General features: G+C 42.6%; 1 long non-coding RNA gene across 2 annotated transcripts in view; it reads right to left on the bottom strand.

The window, feature by feature from the left end:
- Positions 1-560: 560 nt before the first annotated feature.
- The window catches only part of LOC147341351 (uncharacterized), a 34,729-nt gene continuing 15,294 nt past the window's right edge, over positions 561-19,995 (bottom strand). Inside the window, exons 1-3 of one of the 2 annotated variants that reach the window (XR_015159599.1) lie at positions 4,300-5,245; positions 2,366-3,753; positions 561-1,816 (exon numbers count right to left, since the gene is read on the bottom strand). This is a non-coding gene — a long non-coding RNA (uncharacterized LOC147341351). Of the gene's footprint in view, positions 1,817-2,365; positions 3,754-4,299; positions 5,246-19,995 lie in introns of those variants that run through there. The other variant, XR_015159600.1, reaches the window with a different exon arrangement.

Genomic DNA, 19,995 nt, shown 5'->3' with positions numbered 1-19,995 from the left:
CCTCAATGGGCACCTCCCAGGAGACCCTCAGAATACTCTTCTAGGCCACAGTATAGGAGGGGCAGTGGCCACGTTTCCTGAGCTGTTTTTAACAGCCTAAGGCAGTGCCCAGACTGAAGCAGGAACACAAGAACTTGTCTAGCAGTGACATCTAATAGTCTGAGGAATGCTGTAAAGAAGGGTAAAGCCCCCGTTATAAAAGTCTCACCTGTGCCTGAAGGCAATGTAGTCTCATGTCTCACTCAAGGATGTGCATTTCTATCATTGGTCTTCATGCTTTGCCGATCCCAGGCAGGGACAAGTATGTGGAAGGGGAAGAAAACACTTTTTGGATACAGGAAGCTTCTCGTATTTTTCACACCACAGTGCTTTGTCCTTAATCATTATGAGCAGCTGCATCCAGTGCTGCTCTGCCCTACCCTCTGCCCACCTGCAACCCGCAGGCCTCAGAAGGAGAGACCACGGTCTATATGCCATTCCATCTTTCCTGATCAGAGACTCCTGCCCTCGTGTGACCCAGTAACCTCTATAAGCCTCTCTGAAAGAAGAGACAATCAAACTGGCTGGCCAATCAGCCATGAAATCCATTTATTTCAACATGTATTCTCCCCAATTTGGGGAACATTTACCTTACCCGTTATTTCTACTACAGTAAAAACACACTGTGTCACCCCCAGATAACGATGTTGACTGGAAATGAAGTGGAGATGGAGGTGTGGGAACCACTGACTTTTGAAGCAAGAAAATATTACTTAAGAAGGCTTCTCACAGCTTCATAAATAACATCACCAGATATGGGGCCAGCTAAACCCAGCTGTAACACCCATCTACACCATATGTGGGGGGAGGAGCTCTGTTACCATGGCAATGTAATGATCCATTCTATACAACGAATGTCCCCTGCAAAATAGAGCTTTATCTATTTCTTACAAAGAGTACTCAAATCACAGGATTTGAGAAGATTAAGAAATAAACCAATGAAAAGAACTGAGGATAGTTCTTGCTTCTATTAGCCTTCGTATCAGTGGTGGTTGTGGTGGATTTCTTAATAGCATCAGCACCAGCAAAAGCACTATCATGGCCACCATCATCATCGTCATTTCCAGTAGGCTAACATGCCACTCCAAATGACTGCTGGTATCCTGATGAATCTAGTTTCTGCACATAACAGGAAAGCAGTATAAAAAAGAAAGATACCCCATTGCAAAATAATCGCCTTCAGATGCCAAATATTTCCCATTTCTCTGTCACCCACAGAAATCAGGGGCAAGCATGAGCTTGACACAGATAACTTAGATTGAAGACCTTAGATTGAAGACATTACCATTCCCACCCGAGAGAAAACATTCATTATTTGAACTTGATACAGGTAACTTGATAAATTCATTCATTGATACGGATAACTTGACACAGATAACTTGATACATTCATCGATTGAGCTTGATAAATATAATTTAGATTGAAGACCTTAGACTGAAGACATTACCATTCCCACCTGAGAGAAAACATTCATCAAATATATGCCTCAGGAGGCTAAGTGACTATGCAGGGCTAGGGAACAGCACCAGGAATAGCACAGAGGAGCCAGGTCACATCTGACCTGTACTGAGTAGCGTCCACTTGTCTTGCTCAAGACTGTCAGTTCTTGAGACTGCCGCCAATGGGCAAAACACTCTTTGCGAGTGCTCTGCCTTGTGACTGCTTCCTAAGAAGACAATAGTCAGCAGAAGTACGCATGAAAAAATTCACTGAGGCCCTTCCCCCTCCAAAGAAGAGATTCAGGATGACTGGGATGCAATGGGCAGCCAGTACAAGCCTGTGTGGAAAGGAGAGAAGGGGCCACGGTTAGTGTTAAGTTTCACAACTCTTTTGTCTAGCAGATGAGCCGGGCTTGGTCACCATCATGTCTCATGGTGACTGAACACAGGTTAGGAGAAACCTTTCTCTCAGTATTATACATTTCAGTCTGTCACCGCATGAGGAATCCACAGTGACACCCATCATCCAAGGATTTAAAGTAATTTAACCCATTAAAAGTGTAAAAGAAAAGAGGATGAATGTCAATGTGCTGGGAAAAGGCCACACACTCTAGTTTCCCACCAAAAAGGAAATGTGTAATTTGAACATCGGTGGGTGAAATTCAGGACTTGTGATGCCAGCTTCTGACTCAAACTTGTACCACTAATAAACCAGAGGAACCAGAGCTGTCTGTTGAGACCGAAGGTTAGAAGGCTCTTTGAGTACATTTCTACTGAACATTTTCTCCTCCCACTTCAGTTGAGCAAATGACCTCGCCTGAATGTTGATAAATTAATCAACACAGAGAAAAGAAATAACTTAATATACAAAGAGGAAGAGTAGAAACCTTTCTGTCACTGCCAGGTAACAGTCACCCTCTGGCCAGCAGAGGGTTCACACCCTGGAAACTCTTCACAGGTGCAGGTGTGAAGCCATGTCAGCCGCCACATGAGGTGTCTAAGTTGACCAGTGCAGAATGTCACTCTCAGTAAGGAAAAGCCGAGTCCAGGGCTGCCTCTTGCTTTACAGCAGGACTAAGGACTTGTGGTTTCCAATAAGATTCTTCAGTAACTCCTGAGGTAACTTGAGGGACCAGAGAAAGGAAACAAGCGTGTAAATGAAATGATGCCAAAGTGTAAAGAGCTGGGGCAGGAAAAGGAAACGGTGGCAAGAAAAGGAGTTGAACCTAATACCATCCCTTTCTGCTCCAGCAGGTGGATTCACAAAGTGGGGGACAATATTCCTTGAGCACCAACTGTACCCGAAGTACTTAATAAAGGTTATCACACTGGATTCTCACAACATCCAAGACAGCATGCTAGAGATCCCATTGTGCAAAAGAGGGGGGAGTCAAGCTCAAATGTGATACTAAGAGAGAGCTGAGAGACTTTCAGATTCAGATACTGGAGGCTTTTTGTGTATGAAACACTTAGTATAATCCCAGCAATGTCTGCAAGGAAACACACAGCCAAGAATTACTTGAAGGGTGAAAATTTGAAGAAGTATTGATTCCTGACTTGACAATCACTTCTATTATATTCCCAGGAACCTTATCACATGTAAAAGGGGTCTGGGAATCCACCACTGACCACCACCCGCTTGGTCCACAGGTTCCATTTTAGACTTTTTCATAGACAGAAATATTTTCAATTACCTTCAGATCCATATTGTCATATTTGGGAAAATGGCACCCAGGCAGCACAAATTCCTCATTCATGTGGTTTATTTTCAACAGGCCAAGCCAGTCTATCTCTCTGCTGCCAGCTAGTACATGTATTTCCAAGCAGAATAAAAAGAGAGATCAACCCTTTGATGGTAAACCATCAAAATCATGTGATTTTGAAAACTGACATTCTAAAAGTCAATGTGTCTGCAACACAGGCAACAATGAACAGAGGATCATGATTAAGGACTGGAAAAAGATACCACTGTCTTATTTAAGGAACTGATTCAATTAACAGCTTCCACCACAGAATTAGCAAACCATGTCCAGGGAGAGACCTCGACACTGTTTTCTTAGGGACCCAGGAAAAGCATTTCAGCACCATCTTCAGTTATGCTACAGGTGACAGGAAACAAATCTTACCCTCTGCCCAGCATATTTGGCCCACATAACATAAGTTTGATCTTACGTGTCTAGTGGATCAGGCCAGTTGGTTCCAAATCCACTCTTCACTTGACAGTCCCCTAGGCTGACCAGCACTGGACTTTTCCATCACACGTCCTAGAGGAGACCTGCAAGAAGACTGCCTGTGGGTAGACAGACTAGCACAACTGCAGGAAAATCAAGTAACTTGAAAATTCATATAGGTGGGTGTCTGGGGCAAACACACCGTTTCCCTTATGTAGAGAAGCTTCCAAAAACATTGAGCTCTGGAACCCAATCATGCTACATCTTCCCATGATCAAGTAGGCCAAATGTTATGAAAGGTAACATAAGACAGAGACTGATCTTCAGAGATATGGCTGCCTCTTGAAAATGAACCACTGGTTCATCCTGCTTTAACCAAATATCACAGAGTAATTATGGAACATTACAGTGAAAGGCCATGACACTTGAAGAAGGACAGTCTCAGAGAACACCTTTTACTTTTTCTTTTCTCAGAGCTTGGGCCAGTGGACAGTTTGACATCAGTCGCTGCTGTTAAACAAGGGTTAAAAAACCAATCAGAAAATTTTTTCCTTATTTATGCAAAAAAGATAATGGAAAACTTTTACAGAAAACTTATGAAACAGCCCTGGACCTACATGTAACTGGGTTAAATGACACCAAACACTTACATTTTCGGCAGAAGATCCCAAACTCCATTAATCGCAGACGTAGTCAGATGAAATGCATTCGGTGTCATAACACATCAAAGACAAAGTCATATGATTAATTCTGCATTTAAAAATCAACACTATGCCCCAATGTTTATTCTCAAGGATGTTTATGAAGAAGGAACAATACCAGAATATAAACAAAATTACTCTATCAAACAAGAAATTATAATACAAACTAAAGCATAATCAGAAGTGAAGTTCATTTCCTCTCAATTGAAATTTGCACAAAACTATTTAAAGAAATACTAGGGTGCCCCAGGGACACAATTTACTGAATGCAGTGGGATGAACATGTAAAATGAAAATGTTAAGAGCATCCAGTCTTGGCTGACAAGAGGGGCTCATGCACATCCACAGTGACTGTGCACATTCGAGCACCCAGCCGGTCCATTCAATTCAGAATATGCCCACTGAAAATACGTTTATTTGAAGAGTATTTGTGAAACACGACGAAGATCGCAGTTAAGCAAAGTCAAATGATTTCAACGCCCTAAAAAGGCCCACTCCATTATAATGTATAATGAAAACAAAAGGAGAACGCTGGGTGCATGATATCCTTCTCAGTTTGAAAGAAAGCAACAGCCCAAGAGAAGGCTCTTCTCTTATTTGTAACCTTCAAACATCACCAAGTATTTTAAGGGCCATTTGTGCTTGAACAGAACGATCTTAAATACACACAAAATGCAAAACTGCTTTCAAAGGTGACTGAAGACCATGTCCAGGGTCTGTGAACAAGCCCCAAGCCGATCAAGCGGTCTGTGTACTCAATTTTCTCGTTAACATTCTCAGGATTTGTGTTCCATTTTAAGGCAAAACCACGAAGGAGACTAATCTGAAAGTTAACAAAGAAATGATATTAAACTTAAAGCCAAGTTGTTAAATGAAACACAGAACACCAAGGCAGCCAAGGTCTGTCAGCTTTCGAAATAGCGCCCGAATGCCCTCAGAGACTTACTTTCTCCTTTCACGTGGAAAATAACAGAAACACTCTCAATGGTTAAGAAATGGTTAAGAAAGTTACCTAGGACTGTTACTTTATCACCATGCATGTCTCTGGGCAAATACACCCTCCTTTCTAGAGACTGTATCATGCTAGCTGCACCAAGAGTCTACTTTCTCTGATTATTTTTCTACTTACCATTCATGTACATAATCCATATCTTTGGCTATTTGGGGACGTTTGTGTTTCCATATGAATTGTGAAATTTTTTGTTCTAGTTCTGTGTGTGTGTGTGTGCCTGCACGTGTGGAAGCCCTGACGCACACACACTTACAAAATTCATTCACATTCTCAACTTTACATAATGTGTGCAAACCTCCTAAAAAGATGTCTCCCATATTAGATCCACTCATGAATGGAATGCAAGTACCTGTTTCCCTGCATTTTTAATGTTAGATTTTTCAATCATCATTGTACATTTTATAGGGAAAGGTGCATCTTAATTTCTTTGATTTGAATGTGTCGCATAATATCCGGGGGCAGACTGAATAACATTTGAATGAAAATTATACCGGATATCCACTGCACTTCTGTAACTAGCCATTCTGTGGGTTGTCTTTTCACCTTGTTTATACTTTCCTTTGCTGTTCAAAAGCTTTTAAGTTTAATCAGGTCCCACTTGTTTACTTTTGTTTTTATCTCCATGACTCTAGGAGGTGGGTCATAGAGGATCTTGCTTTGATTTATGTCATCAAGTGTTCTGCCTATATTTCCCTCTAGGAGTTTTATTGCTTTTGGCCTTACATTTAGGTCTTAAATCCATGTTGAGTTTATCTTTGTGTATTGTATTAGGAACTGTGCTGATTTCATTCTTTTACATTTAGCTGTCCAGTTTTCTGAGCACCATTTATTGAAGAGACTGTCTTTGCCCCATTGTATATTCTTGCCTCCTATCTCAAAAATAAGTTACCTATAGGTGCATGGGCTTATTGCTGGGCTTTCTATCTTGTTCCATTGGTCTATGTTTCTGTTTTTGTGCCAGTACCATACTGTCTTGATGACTGTAGCTTTGTAGTATAACCTGAAGTCAGGAAGCGTGATTCCTCCAGCTCCATTCTTCTTTCTCAAGACTCTTTTGGCTATTTGGGGACGTTTGTGTTTCCATATGAATTGTGAAATTTTTTGTTCTAGTTCTGTGAAAAATGCCACTGGTAATTTGATAGGGATTGCATTAAATCTGCAGATTGCATTTGGTAGTATTTTCGCAATATTGAGTCTTCCTACCCAGGAACACGGAATATCTCTCCATCTGTCCATCTCATCTTCGATTTTTTTCACTAGAGTCTTATAGTTTTTATCTATAGTTCTTTCATCTCCTAAGGTAAGTTTATTCCTAGATATTTATTTTTTTGTTGCAATGGTGAATGGGATTTATTCCTTAATTGCACTTTTTGATTTTTCATTGTTAGTATATAGAAATGTAGGTGATTTCTGTGTATTGATTTTGTATCCTGCAACATTGCTAAATTCACTGATTAGCTCTAGTAATTTTTCATACTATCTTTAGGGTTTTCTATGTACAGTATCATATCATCTGCAAACAGTGAGAGCTTTACTTCTTCTTTTCTGATCTGGATTCCTTTTATTTCTTTTTCTTCTCTGATTGCTGTAGCTAGGACTTCCAGAACTATGTTGAATAATAGTGGTGAAAGTGGACACCCATGTCTACTTCCTGATCTTAGGAGGAATGCTTTCCATTTTTCACCATTGAGAAGAATGTTTGCTATAGGCTTGTCAAATATGGCCTTTCCTATGTTGAGCTTGGTTGCTTCTATGTCCTTCTTGTTCCTTCTATGTCATCCTTTCTTGAAGAGTTTTAATCATAAATAGGTGCTGATTTTTCAAAAGCTTTTTCTGCATCTATTGAGATAATCATATGGTTTTAATCTTTCAATTTGTTAATACGGTATATCAATTGATTGATTTCCATATAATGAAGAATCCTTGCATCCATGGAATAAACGCAACTTGATCATGGTGTATGAGCTTTTTGATGTGTTGCTGAATTCTTTTTGCTAAAAGTTTGTTGAGGATTTTTGCATGTATGTTCATCAGTGATATTGGCCTGTAATTTTCTTTTTTGTGTGTTGTCTTTGTCTGGTTTCCATATCAGGGTGATGGTGGCCTTGTGGAATGAATTTAGAAGTGTTCCTTCCTCTGCAAATGTTTGAAAGACTTTTAGAAGGATAGGCATTAGCTCTTCTCTAAATGTTTGATAGAATTCTCCTGTGAAACCATCTGGTCCTGGGATTTTGTTTTTTGGGAGTTTTTTTTTTTTTTTTTTTTTTATCACAGCTTCAATTTTAGTGCTTGTAATTGGGTTGTTCATAATTTCTATTTCTTACTGGTTCTGTCTTGGCAGATTGAACTTTTCTAAGAATCTGTCCATTTCTTCCAGGTTATCTATTTTATTGCCATATAGTTGTTCATAATAGTTTCTTATAATCCTTTGTATTTCTGCATTGTCTGTTGTAACCTCTCCTTTTTCACTTCTAACTTTGTTGCTTTGATTCTTCTCTCTTTTTTTCTTGATGAGACTGGCTCAGAGTTTTCTTCCAAAAGGAAGAAAGAATTCAACCTTCTTCAAGGGAAGATTTCAACTTTCCTTGAAGCCTGAAAAAAGGAGACCTCAAACACAATAACTTAAAAAGAAGTGAAAAGGCAGAGAAATACTGCACAAGTGGTGGAACAAACTAGAAACACAGAAGTCAAAATAATTGAAGAGGAAATAGGAAAATTACCTGAAAAAGAATTCAGAATAATGTTTGTAAAGATGATCAAAAGCCTTGAAAACAAAATGGAGAAAATGCAAGAATCAATTAACAAAGACCTAGAAGAATTAAAGAAGAAGCATACAGAGACAAAAAATCAAAATTATTGAAATCAAAAATACTCTAGAAAGAATCAATAGCAGAATACCTGAGGCAGAAGAATGGATCAGTGAGCTGGAAGATCAAACTGTGGAAATAACTTCAGAAGAGAAGAATAAAGTAAAACGATTAAAAAGAAATGAGGACAGTGTCAGAGACCTCTGGGACCACATCAAACACACCAACATTCGAACTACAGGCTTCCCAGAAGAAGAGGAAAACAAATGGTACGACAAAGTTTTTGAAGAGATTATAGTTGAAAACTTCCCCAACATGAAAAAGGAAATAGCCGTTAAGTCCAAGAGGCAGAAAGAGTCCCATACAGGATAAACTTTCATGACTATCCCTGTGACTGAAAGTTTTGGTAATAAAACACTTGTAGGGTTCCTGATGTAGTTCGTGGAATTCACCAGCAGATGGCACTGCTCCACTACCTTTTCGAGTTAAATGACACTGTACACCCTCCCATTGACAGCGACTATCCCCACTCCCTTCCTATGCACCAAGTCCTCTCTTATCTACCCTCTCTTGTCCATATCACAATTAGTTGTGGACAGCTAATTGTCCCTTCCTCTGAGTGCCTTGGAAATACATCTTTCCCTGGAATTTCTGCTGTCTTTCAAGAAATTCACCAATGGATGCCATTGCTCCACTAAGTTCTCCAGTTATACAAGATTTCATACATTCCATTGATATCTACTACCCACTCCATTCCTGTGTCCCAGGATCTCTTTTCTTTCTTTTCTTTCCTTTAACAAAATGGCAGTTTTTGAGTGTTTTCCCATGTCGTGAAGGCCGTGGCAACACTTCTTTCTCATGGCTTTCTGTTGTAGTTCAAGGCATCCACCATCAGACTGTGCTACTCTAGCCGGTATCAAGTTATACAAGTCTCTACATGTTCCCATTGACATCTACTCCCACCACTCCTTTCCTGTGCCACCACCTCTCTTCCCTTAACACTACGGGGTGTGCTTGGGTGATTGTCCATGCCAATGAGTAAGTGAAAGTCACTCAGTCATGTCTGACTCTGCAACTCCATGGACTTTACAGTCCATGCAATTCTCCAGGCCAGAATACTTGAGTGGGTAGCGGTTCCCTTCTGCAGTGGATCTTTCCCAACCCAGGGATCGAACCCAGGTGTCCCACATTGCGGGCAGATTCTTTACCAGCTGAGCCACAAGGGAAGCCCCCGTGGCAATGAAGGTCTTGGCAACACATCCTTCCAATGGCTTTCTGTTGTAGTTCAAGGAAACTACCACCAGGTGGCGCTGCTCCACTTGGTTTTCAAGTTATGTGAAACCCTATAGGTTCTCATTGACATCTATTTCCCCCACTTCCTTCTTCCCCAATACCTCTTTTCTTTTTCTTTTCCTTGCTCTTAACAAAACAGGCTGTGCCTGAGTGACTGTCCACATCAATGAAGGTCTTGGCTATACATCTTCCCAAACGTTCTCTGCTGCAGGTGGAGGAGTCCAACAGCCTATGACATGCTCCACTAGGCTATCCACTGATACCAGGCTCTACACCCTCACATGGACATCTATTCTACCCACTCCCTTCCTGTGCCCCAAGACCTTTTCCCCTTTTTTATCTTGCCCTTAAAAAATTGTCTGTGCATGGTTGTTTCCCTGTCTCTGAAAGACGTGGCAACACAACACCTCTACGGCTTTATTATATACTAGAAGCATTCCACCAGCAAATGATGCTGTTCCACTAGGTTCTCAAGTTATACTATGCTCTACACTCTCCCACTGACATGTACTACCCCACACTTTTCTGTGCTCCAAGACCTCCCCTATCTTTCTTTTCTTGTCCATATCAAATCTGGCTGTGGACGGGTGATTGTTCTTGTTGCTGAAGGCCTTAGAAACACATCTTCCCCTCGGGCTTTTGCTGTCTTTCAAGGAACTCACCAGTAGGTGGTGTAACTCCACCAATTTTTCGAGTCATAAAAAGTTCTACACACTCCCATTGACATCTACTACCACACTCCCTTCTTGTGAAACAACGTGTCCCTTCTCTTTCTTTTCTTTCCCTGAAGAAAACTGGCTGTGCTTGGGTGATTGCCCATGTCTTTGAAGGACTTGGCAACACATCTTTCCTATGGCTTTCTGCTGTAGTTCAAGGAATTCACCAGCAGATGGCGATCCTTTAACAGGTTTTCAAGTTACGCGAGCCTCTACACTTTCCCAGTGACATATACTTCTGCCACTCCCACCCTGTGCCCTGATACTGCTCTTCTTTTTCTTTCCTTTCCTTTAACACAACTGGCTGTGCTTGGGTGACTGCCCATGTCAATGAAGGCCTTGGCAACACATCTTCTAAAATGCTTTCTGCTGCAATTCAAGGAATCCACCAATGGATGAGGCTGCTCCATTAGGTTTTCTCTACAGCCTCACATTGACATCTTGTCTACCCACTCCCTTACTTTGCCCCAAGACCTCTTTTCTCTTTCTTTTCTTGTCCTTATCGAAGCTGGCTGTGAACGGGTGATTATCCTTATCATTGAATATCTTGGCAAGACATCTTCCACAGAGGTTTCTGCAGTCGTTCAAGAAATCCACTGATAGATAGAGCTGCTCCACTAAATTTAAGAGCTATACAAGTTTCTACACTCTCCTCTTAACATTTACTACTGACTCCCTTCCTGTGCCCCAAGATGTCCCTTCTCTTTCTTTTCTTTCTCTTAACAAAACTGGCTTTGCTTGGGTGACTGTCATCATCGCTGAAGACCTTGACAGCTCAAAACACACCCTTGGCTCTCTGATATATACTAAGAAATCCAACAGCATATGGCTCTGGTCCACAGGTTTTCCAGTTATACGATGCCCTACATCCTCACATTGACATCTAGTCTACACACTCCCTTCTTGTACCCAAAGACCTCTTTTCTCTTGCCCTTAACATAAGGCGTTTAAAGGTGACTGTTCCTGTCGGTGAAGTACTTAGCAAAACAGTACACCCATGTCCTTCTGATGTACTTCAAGGAGTCCACCAGCACATGGTGCTGCTCCCCTAGAGTTTTGAGTTATACAAGGCTCTACAGAGTCACATCGACATCTACTCCCCTCACTCACTTCCTGTGTGCCAAGACCTCTCTTCTCTTTCCTCTCTTCCCTTTAACAAAACTGGCTGTGCTTTGATGACTGTCTATGTGAATGAAGGCCTTGGCGACACATCTCACTCGGGGCTTGCTACTGTAGTTCAAAGAATCTACCCATAGATGGCGCTGCTCTACTAGGTTTTCCGCTGATAGGCTCAAACCTGGGTCGGGAAGATGCCCTGGAGAAGGAAATGGCAACCCACTCCAGTATTCTTGCCTGGAAAATTCCATGGATGGAGGAGCCTGGTAGGCTACAGTCCATGGGGTTGCAAAGAGTCAGACACGACTGAGCAACTTAACTTTCTTCTCTTTTCTTTTCTCCCACTTCTTTCCTGTGCCCAACATGTATCTTCCCTTTCTTCTCTTGTGCTTATCAAAACTGTCCATGCTGGATGGCTGTCCCAGTGGCTGAAGGTCTTGGTAACACAGCAACCACAAGATTTTCTGCTGTAGTTTGAGAAATCCACCAGCAGACTGCACTGGTCAACTAAGCTCTGGGGTCATAGGAGGCTCAACCAACCACCTCACACTGACATCTACCCCATCCACTCCCTTCTGTGCACCAAGACCTCTGTTCTCTTTCTTCCCTTGCTTCTATCAAAACTGGCTGTGCACAGATGACTGTCCTTGTCGCTGAATGCCTTAGCAACACAATACTCTTGTCTTTGTGGTGTAGTTCAAGGTACCAGCAGATGATGCTGCTACTCTAGGTTCTCGAGTTATATGCAGCTCTACAGCCTCACATTGACATCTACTCCCCGTCAATCTCTTTCTGCGACCCAAGACTACTCTTCTCTTTCTTCCTTGCACATAACAAATCTAGCTGTGGTTGGGTGACTGTCCATGTCGCTGGAGGCCTAGGCAAAACATCTCTCCCTGGACTTTCTGATAGACTTCAAGGAAACCACCCATACATAGTATTGTTCCATTCAGTCACTTCAGTTCAGTTCAGTCACTCAGTCATGTCCGACTCTTTGCGACCCCATGAATCGCAGCACGCCAGGCCTCCCTGTCCATCACCAACTCCCGGAGTTCACTGAGACTCACGTCCATCGAGTCAGTGATGCCATCCAGCCATCTCATCCTCTGTCGTCCCCTTCTCCTCCTGCCCCCAATCCCTCCCAGCATCAGAGTCTTTTCCAATGAGTCAACTCTTCGCATCAGGTGGCCAAAGTACTGGAGTTTCTGCTTTAGCATCATTCCTTCCAAAGAAATCCCAGGGCTGATCTCCTTCAGAATGGACTGGTTGGATCTCCTTGCAGTCCAAGGACTCTCAAGAGTCTTCTCTAACACCACAGTTCAAAAGCATCAATTCTTCGGCGCTCAGCCTTCTTCACAGTCCAACTCTCACATCCATACATGACCACAGGAAAAACCATAGCCTTGACTAGCCGGACCTTTGTTGGCAAAGTAATGTCTCTGCTTTTGAATATGCTATCTAGGTTGGACATAACTTTCCTTCCAAGGAGTAAGCGTCTTTTAATTTCATGGCTGCAGTCACCATCTGCAGTGATTTTGGAGCCCCCAAAAATAAAGTCTGACACTGTTTCCCCATCTATTTCCCATGAAGTGATGGGGCCGGATGCCATGATCTTCGTTTTCTGATGTTGAGCTTTAAGCCAACTTTTTCACTCTCCTCTTTCACTTTCATCAAGAGGCTTTTGAGTTCCTCTTCACTTTCTGCTATAAGGATGGTGTCATCTGCATATCTGAGGTTATTGATATTTCTCCCAGCAATCTTGATTCCAGCTTGTGTTTCTTAGGTTTTCTAATAATATGAGGCTGTACAGCCTCACATTGACATCTTCTACCCACTCCCTTCCTGTGCCCAAGATCTCTCTTTTATTTCTTCTCTAGCCCTTATCAAAACTGTCTGTGCAGGGGAGTCAGACCTGGTCACTGAATGCTTTGGAACACAACACCGACCAGGCTTTCTTATATAGCTCGAGGCATCCACCAGCAAATGGCACAGCTCCACTAAGTTCTCGAGTTATATGAGGCTCTAAAGCATCACATTGACATATATCCCTACCACTCCCTTCCTGTGCCCCCAAGATCTCTCTTCTTTTTCTTTTCTTGTCCGTATCAAAACTGACTGTGCATAGATGATTGTCCCTGCCACTGAATGCCTTGAAAACACATCTTCCTAGGGATTTCTGCTGTCTTTCAAGGAATCCACCAGTAGACGGCCCTGCTCCACTATGTTTTCCAGTGATACGATGTTCTATAACCTCACATTGACATCTCATCTACCCACAACCTTCCTTTGCACAAAGAACTCTCTTATCAGTCTCTTGCCCTTCTGAAAACTGGCTGTGTACACAGTGGTCTATGTCGCTGAAGGCCTTGACAACAAAACACCCCCATGGTTCTCTGATGTATACCAAGAAATGCAACAGCATATGGGGCTGCTCCACCAGGTTTGCAAGTTATAGGAGGCTCTACAAATTCTTATTGACATCTACTCCCTCTCACTGTCTTCCTGTGCCCCAAGACATGTCTTTGTTTTCCTCTCTTGTCTTTATCAAAACTGGCTGTGCAGAGGTGACATTTCATGCCACTGCAGGCCATAGCACCAAAATAACCCATGTCTTTGTGATGTACTTCAAAGTAATCTGCAAGCAGATGGTGAAATATCACTAGGTTTTTTAGTTGCATGGGGCTGTACAAGCAACTATTGACATCTACTTCCCCCAGTCCCTTCCTGTGACCCAAAACCTCTCTTCTCTTTCTTTTCTTGCCCTTATAAAAACTGGTTGTGCACGGAAGACTGACTCTTTGACTTAAAGACTTAGAAACACAACACTCCAACTGCTTTCTGATGTAGAATTTATCCACCAGAAGATGGCAGTGCTCCACTCCGTTTTTAAGTTCTATGAGGCTCTAGCCTAACATTGACATCTATTCTTCCCACCCCCTTCCTGTGGCGAAACCCCTCTCCTCTTTCTCCTCTTGCTCTTATCAAAACTGTCTGTGAAGGATGACTGTCCCTGTGCCTGAAGGCCTTGCCAACACAACAACTTCAGAGCATTTTGCTGTAGTTCAGGTGGGTGGAGTTGGATCTCTTCTCTCTGGAATGCAATGAAGTGTCCAGTAGTGAGTTTGGGGGTATCTATGGGTTTGGTATGTATTGGGCAGGGCATCGATTAATGTTCAGGGTCGCGTTCCTGTTCTGCTGGAGAATTAACCTGGTGTGTCTTGCACTGGAACTTGTTGGCTCTTGAGTGGGGCTTGGTTGCAGTGTAGGTATGGAGACTTTTGGGTGAGCTCTTGTTTATTAATGTTCCCTGGAGTCAGGAGTTCTCTGATGTTCTAAAGTTCTGGAGTTGGGCCTCCTGCCTCTGGGTTTTGGTCCTCCTCTTACGGTAGCCTCCAGACTTCTCTATCCATACAGCACAGAAGATAAAACCCCTAGGTTAATGGTGAAACAACTCTCCACAGCCAGGAATACCCAGAGAGATTCACAGAGTTATATAGAGAAGAGATGAGGGAGGAGGGAGATAGAAGTGATCATGAGGAGAAAAGGGAGAGTCAAAAGTGGAGAGAGCAATCAAGCCAGTAATCATATCCCTAAGTGAAAATGGATACTGAAGATTAGATTCTTAAAGGTACAAAATTGATAACAAATATCAAAAAGCAAAGTTTAAAAACCTAGAAGTTAGACTCTCAAAAACACAATATAAAAAATATGAAACAAAATCAATCACAAAAATTGAAAAATATATATGGAATTGATTTTTAAAATAGGGGTTTTTTAATATAAATTTATTTATTTTAATTAAAGGCTAATTACTTTACAACATTGTATTGATTTTGCCATACATCAACATGAATCCGCCACAGGTGTACACGTGTTCCCCATCCTGAACACCCCTCCCACATCCCTCCCCGTACCATCCCTCTGGGTCATCCCAGTGCACCAGCCCAGAGCATCCTGTATCATGCATTGAACCTGGACTGGCGATTTGTTTCACATATGATATTATACATGTTTCAATGCCATTCTCCCAAATCTTCCCACCCTCGCCCTCTCCCACAGAGTCCAAAAGACTGTTCTATACATTTGTGTCTCTTTTGCTGTCTCACATACAAGGTTATTGTTACCATCTCTCTAAATTCCGTATATATGTGTTAGTATACTGTATTGGTGTTTTTCTTTCTGGCTTACTTCACTCTGTATAATAGGCTCCAGTTTCATCCACCTCATTAGAACTGATTCAAATGTATTCATTTTAATGGCTGAGTAATACTCCATTGTGTATATGTACCACAGCTTTCTTATCCATTCGTCTGCTGATGGACATCTAGGTTGCTTCCATGTCCTGGCTATTATAAACAGTGCTGCGATGAACATTGGGGGTACACGTGTCTCTTTCAATTCTGGTTTCGCCCAGCAGTGGGATTGCTGGGTCGTATGGCAGTTCTATTTCTATTTTAAGGAATCTCCACACTGTTCTCCATAGTGGCTGTACTAGTTTGCATTCCCACCAACAGTGTAAGAGGGTTCCCTTTTCTCCACATCCTCTCCAGCATTTATTGCTTGTAGACTTTTGGATAGCAGCCATTCTGACTGGCGTGAAATGGTACCTCATTGTGGTTTGATTTGCATTTCTCTGATAATGAATGATGTTGAGCATCTTTTCATGTGTTTGTTAGCCATCTGTATGTCTTCTTTGGAGAAATGTCTATTTAGTTCTTTGGCCCACTTTTTGATTGGGTCGTTTATTTTTCTGGAACTGAGCTGCAGGAGTTGCTTGTATATTTTTGAGATTAATTCTTTGTCAGTTGCTTCATTTGCTATTATTTTCTGCCATTTTGAAGGCTGTCTTTTCACCTTGCTTATAGTTTCCTTTATTGTACAGAAGCTTTTAATTTTAATTAGGTCCCATTTGTTTATTTTTGCTTTTATTTCCATTACTCTGGGAGGTGTGTCATAGAGGATCCTACTGTGATTTATGTAAGGGAGTGCTTTGAATATGTTCTCCTCTAGGAATGTTATAGTTTCTAGTCCTGCATTTGAATCTTTAATCCATTTTGAGTTTATTTTTGTGTATGGTGTTAGAAAGTGTTCTAGTTTCATTCTATTACAAGTGGTTGACCAGTTTTCCCAGCACCACTTGTTGAAGAGATTGTCTTTAAAAATAGGGCTTTTTTTAAAGAAAGGTTATAGGCTATAAAATGAAAGTTAAAGGAGTAATAAAGAATCAAAATTTTTAAAACTCTAAACATGATAATAGTAAAAATATATCTAGGTATTTCTCTAGAGCTGTTGTGGCCAGTGTGGGGTCAGTTCAGTGTCAGATAATCCCTTATTCTGGCTTGTACTTGTTCTCAAAAGGTCTATAGGTGCCTCTCAAGTGCACAGTCTCGGCATTAACTGCAGGGTTTTAATCTGTTGCACCTGTCACTTCCAGAGTGGTTCCCCCTTTGTTTATTTTGGCTTCCTCTGTTTGCAAGTCTCTTCCATGTCTAATTTCTGCCCTGATACAAGGGGGCGAAGTGGCCCCTTATTTAGGCTCACTTGTTTAGTTGTGTTGTGGGGAGGGAGGGGCACTGCAAACAAATACCACTGGCATGTGTGGGGAGTGCTTGCAGTGGATGGACCACACTGGGTTTGCCACAGCCCAAGGCGGCGTGTCCTTCCTGGGTCCACGCTGCTCAGGCTCCAGGGTGCTCTGCAAGGGAATTGTCCCAAGTGGGCCCTGTGTTTTATTCACTTCCCAGGTCTAAGCCATTCAGGTTCTCAGGTGCTCCACAAGGCCACAGACCCAGAAGGGCTGTGAGTTTTGTGCCCTTCCCTGGTCCAACCCACTCAGGAGACTGGGTGCTTGGCGAGCACCCGGTGGGCCATGAGTTTTATGCACTTCCCCGGTCTGGCTGCTTGGTTTCCCAGGTGAGGGTACAGTTCCAGGTGTGCTGTGTGACTCCTCTGGGGAGCTGATCTCAGGCCGTGACACTTCTGGCAGATGTGAACTGCCCAGGATTCCAGGAAGACACGGTTAGCAACTGGGAGCCTGCTCACAGTTTGGTGGAAGCTGCAGTCTCTGGGGCCAAGAGGGCAGCAGCCCCTTGCCCTCTGGCTCTGGCTGTCACACAGCTGCCTCTCTGGCTCTGGGGAGGGAAGGCCCTAAACAGCAACGGGCTTGTTCTCCTTGTTCTCTAGGGCACAACCCTTTGTTCTCTGAGCATGCCAGGGGTCACCATATGGCATTAGAGCCTTTCGTAGGAAAGGTCCTTTTTTTTTTTTCTTGTCTCATTCGCAATCCCAAGGTTTGGGTTGTTATGTCGCATTAACTCCCTCAGATTGTCCTCAGGGCATTCAAGTCTGGTCCTTACCCTAAGGACCGATGAATCAGCCCATGCTTCCCTGCCCAGGCCCCACTCACTGCTGCCAGATGTGAACTTCTGAGCTGCTTCTCCACAAATATTCGTGGTTAGGCATGTATTCTATGGGTGTTTTTTTTTCAGTTATGTTACCCTCTGAGATCCCAAAGCTCCCCACTGACGTGCCCATGAGAGGGTTTTCTGTTGTGTGTAAACTTCTCCTTCTTCACCCCTCCCTCCCCAGGATGGGTCTCTGTTCCTAAATCCTTTGTTTCTGTTTTTGTCTTTTATATTTTGTCCTACCTCCTTTTGAAAAGATTGGGCTGCCTTTCTGGGTGCCTGGTGTCCTCCACCAGCGTTCAGAAGTTGTTTTGTAGAAGTTGCTCAACATTCAAATGATCTTTTGATGAATTTGGGGGGAATAAAGTGGTCTCCCTGGCCTATTCCTCTGCTGCCTTGGGACCTCCCCCCACAAAAAATTCATGAAATAAATAATATTTAGATCTACATCCTCACCCCAGGGACAAAGGCACCTGAGCCATTCACATTCAGTCAGTCTTGTCCAACCCTTTGTGACCCCATGGACTGTAGACCCAAGGCTCCTCTGTCCATGGGATTCCCCAGGCAAGAACACTGGAGTGAGTTGCCATTTCCTCCTCCAAGGGATCTTCTTCACCCAGGGATCGAACCTGCATCTCCTACACAATAGGCAGATTCTTTACCACTGAGCAACCTGTGAGCTTCCTCAAAGCCACCAGAGGAGTCCTCCTATTGTACACTCCTGTCCAGTCCATCTTCCTGCTGCTTCCTACTATGGTGAGGCTTTCTTTTTTGTGTGTAAATTATGTTTTATTGAAAGTATCTTTCATTCATTGCAGATGCTTTCTGTGTTATGCCACGTGTTTTAACATCAAAGGTTAAATTATTTTTTACATGCAAGGAGTGGAAATAGTTTTCCCCACATGGGATTACTGATTATAAGATGATGACACATCACATGGGTTGTGTGTTTTTAAATTGAATAGCTAGCTAACTGTCTTAATTATATTTCCTCCCAAACCACGAACTGAGTAGTAACTGAACAGATTCAAAGCTGAGAGGATTAAAAATGCAAAAACAAGTCCTCAGATCCAGTTACCAGAGCCCTGCTACATACTGGCTAATCAATACCAGGGAGATGGAAGACATTCTGATAACACCACTTGGAGCATTTATCTCAAGTAAGATAAGGCTTTTTTTTTTTTTTTTTTTTAGTAAATCATAATAATAAAGACCAGAACTTTGGTGCTTAGAAGAATAAAGACCAGAACTTTGATGCTGAGAAGGTCAAACTTAGATTAATTTTAAATGAGAACCATCTAATAAACTCAATCTGTTTGTTACAGCAGCACCCACAGTGAACAGAGGAACACAAATAGACTGGAAAAAGATGCTACTGACCAGTGAGAGGAGTAGGTTGTCTCTACTATGGAGCAAATCAGCAATGCCCTGGAGTGACCCTACCCCTACTGTTAGTTCCTGTCTCTAGAGACCCAGGGAATGCATTTCAGCACCAACTTTAGTGATGGCACAGAGGATAGGAGAGAATTGCTGCCTCTGCCAGTACTCCTACCTCCCTAAATAGAGATGTACTACTTTTCTGGCTGGTCTTGACAATTAGGTCTGGCTCCACTTTCTTCACAAGTCCCTAGGCTAACCAGTATTGAATTTTTCCAACAACAGGTCCTGAAAAATTGACTATTGTGCATGCTCTGTACACGTAACTATCGCTGTGTGCTATGTGTACCAGAAGACTGGAACTCACAGACTGGGTTCCCTCAGCCTCTGGCTGGTGGTTGGGTTTGGTCAACGGTAAGCAACTTCACGAATTCCAAGGATGGGGGAGGGGAGAGGCCAAAGTGTTTAATCCCTACCACAACCCTGAATTGTCATTATTGTCACCAGACCAAACTTGGGTCCATCCATCCACAGGCAGTCAAGCCAGAATACTAACACCAGGTTGTGGTGAAGGAAAATGCAGCATTTTTCCTAAGGGTTCCAATACAAGGATGACAAGTGCATCCTACTTTAAAACCCTGAATTCCCCAGAAGGTTGCAGCATAGCATTTTTAAAGGCCAAGTGAGGGAGGCATGTGTCAGGGCCTATGATCAGCTTGTGCACAATTCTCTGCTTGGCTGGTGGTGATCAATTCTTAGGCGCCAGAAGGTCTAGGGGCTAGTGATCATGATCCTCAAGCAGTTAATTTCATCCATTTGATTTTGGTGGGTTTAGCATCGGAAAAACTCAGGAAATTTGCATCACATAGCATCATCTAGGTACTTCAGAGAGAAACTAAAGTAAAGGATATGGGGGAGGG

Source organism: Bos grunniens, chromosome X (assembly GCF_055505025.1).
Source record: "Bos grunniens cultivar Pamir isolate PY7600 chromosome X, Bosgru_T2T1.0, whole genome shotgun sequence".
Taxonomy (NCBI): Eukaryota; Metazoa; Chordata; class Mammalia; order Artiodactyla; family Bovidae; genus Bos; species Bos grunniens.
Note: the sequence above shows the minus strand (reverse complement) of the source record. Positions and strands in the feature narration are given on the sequence as shown.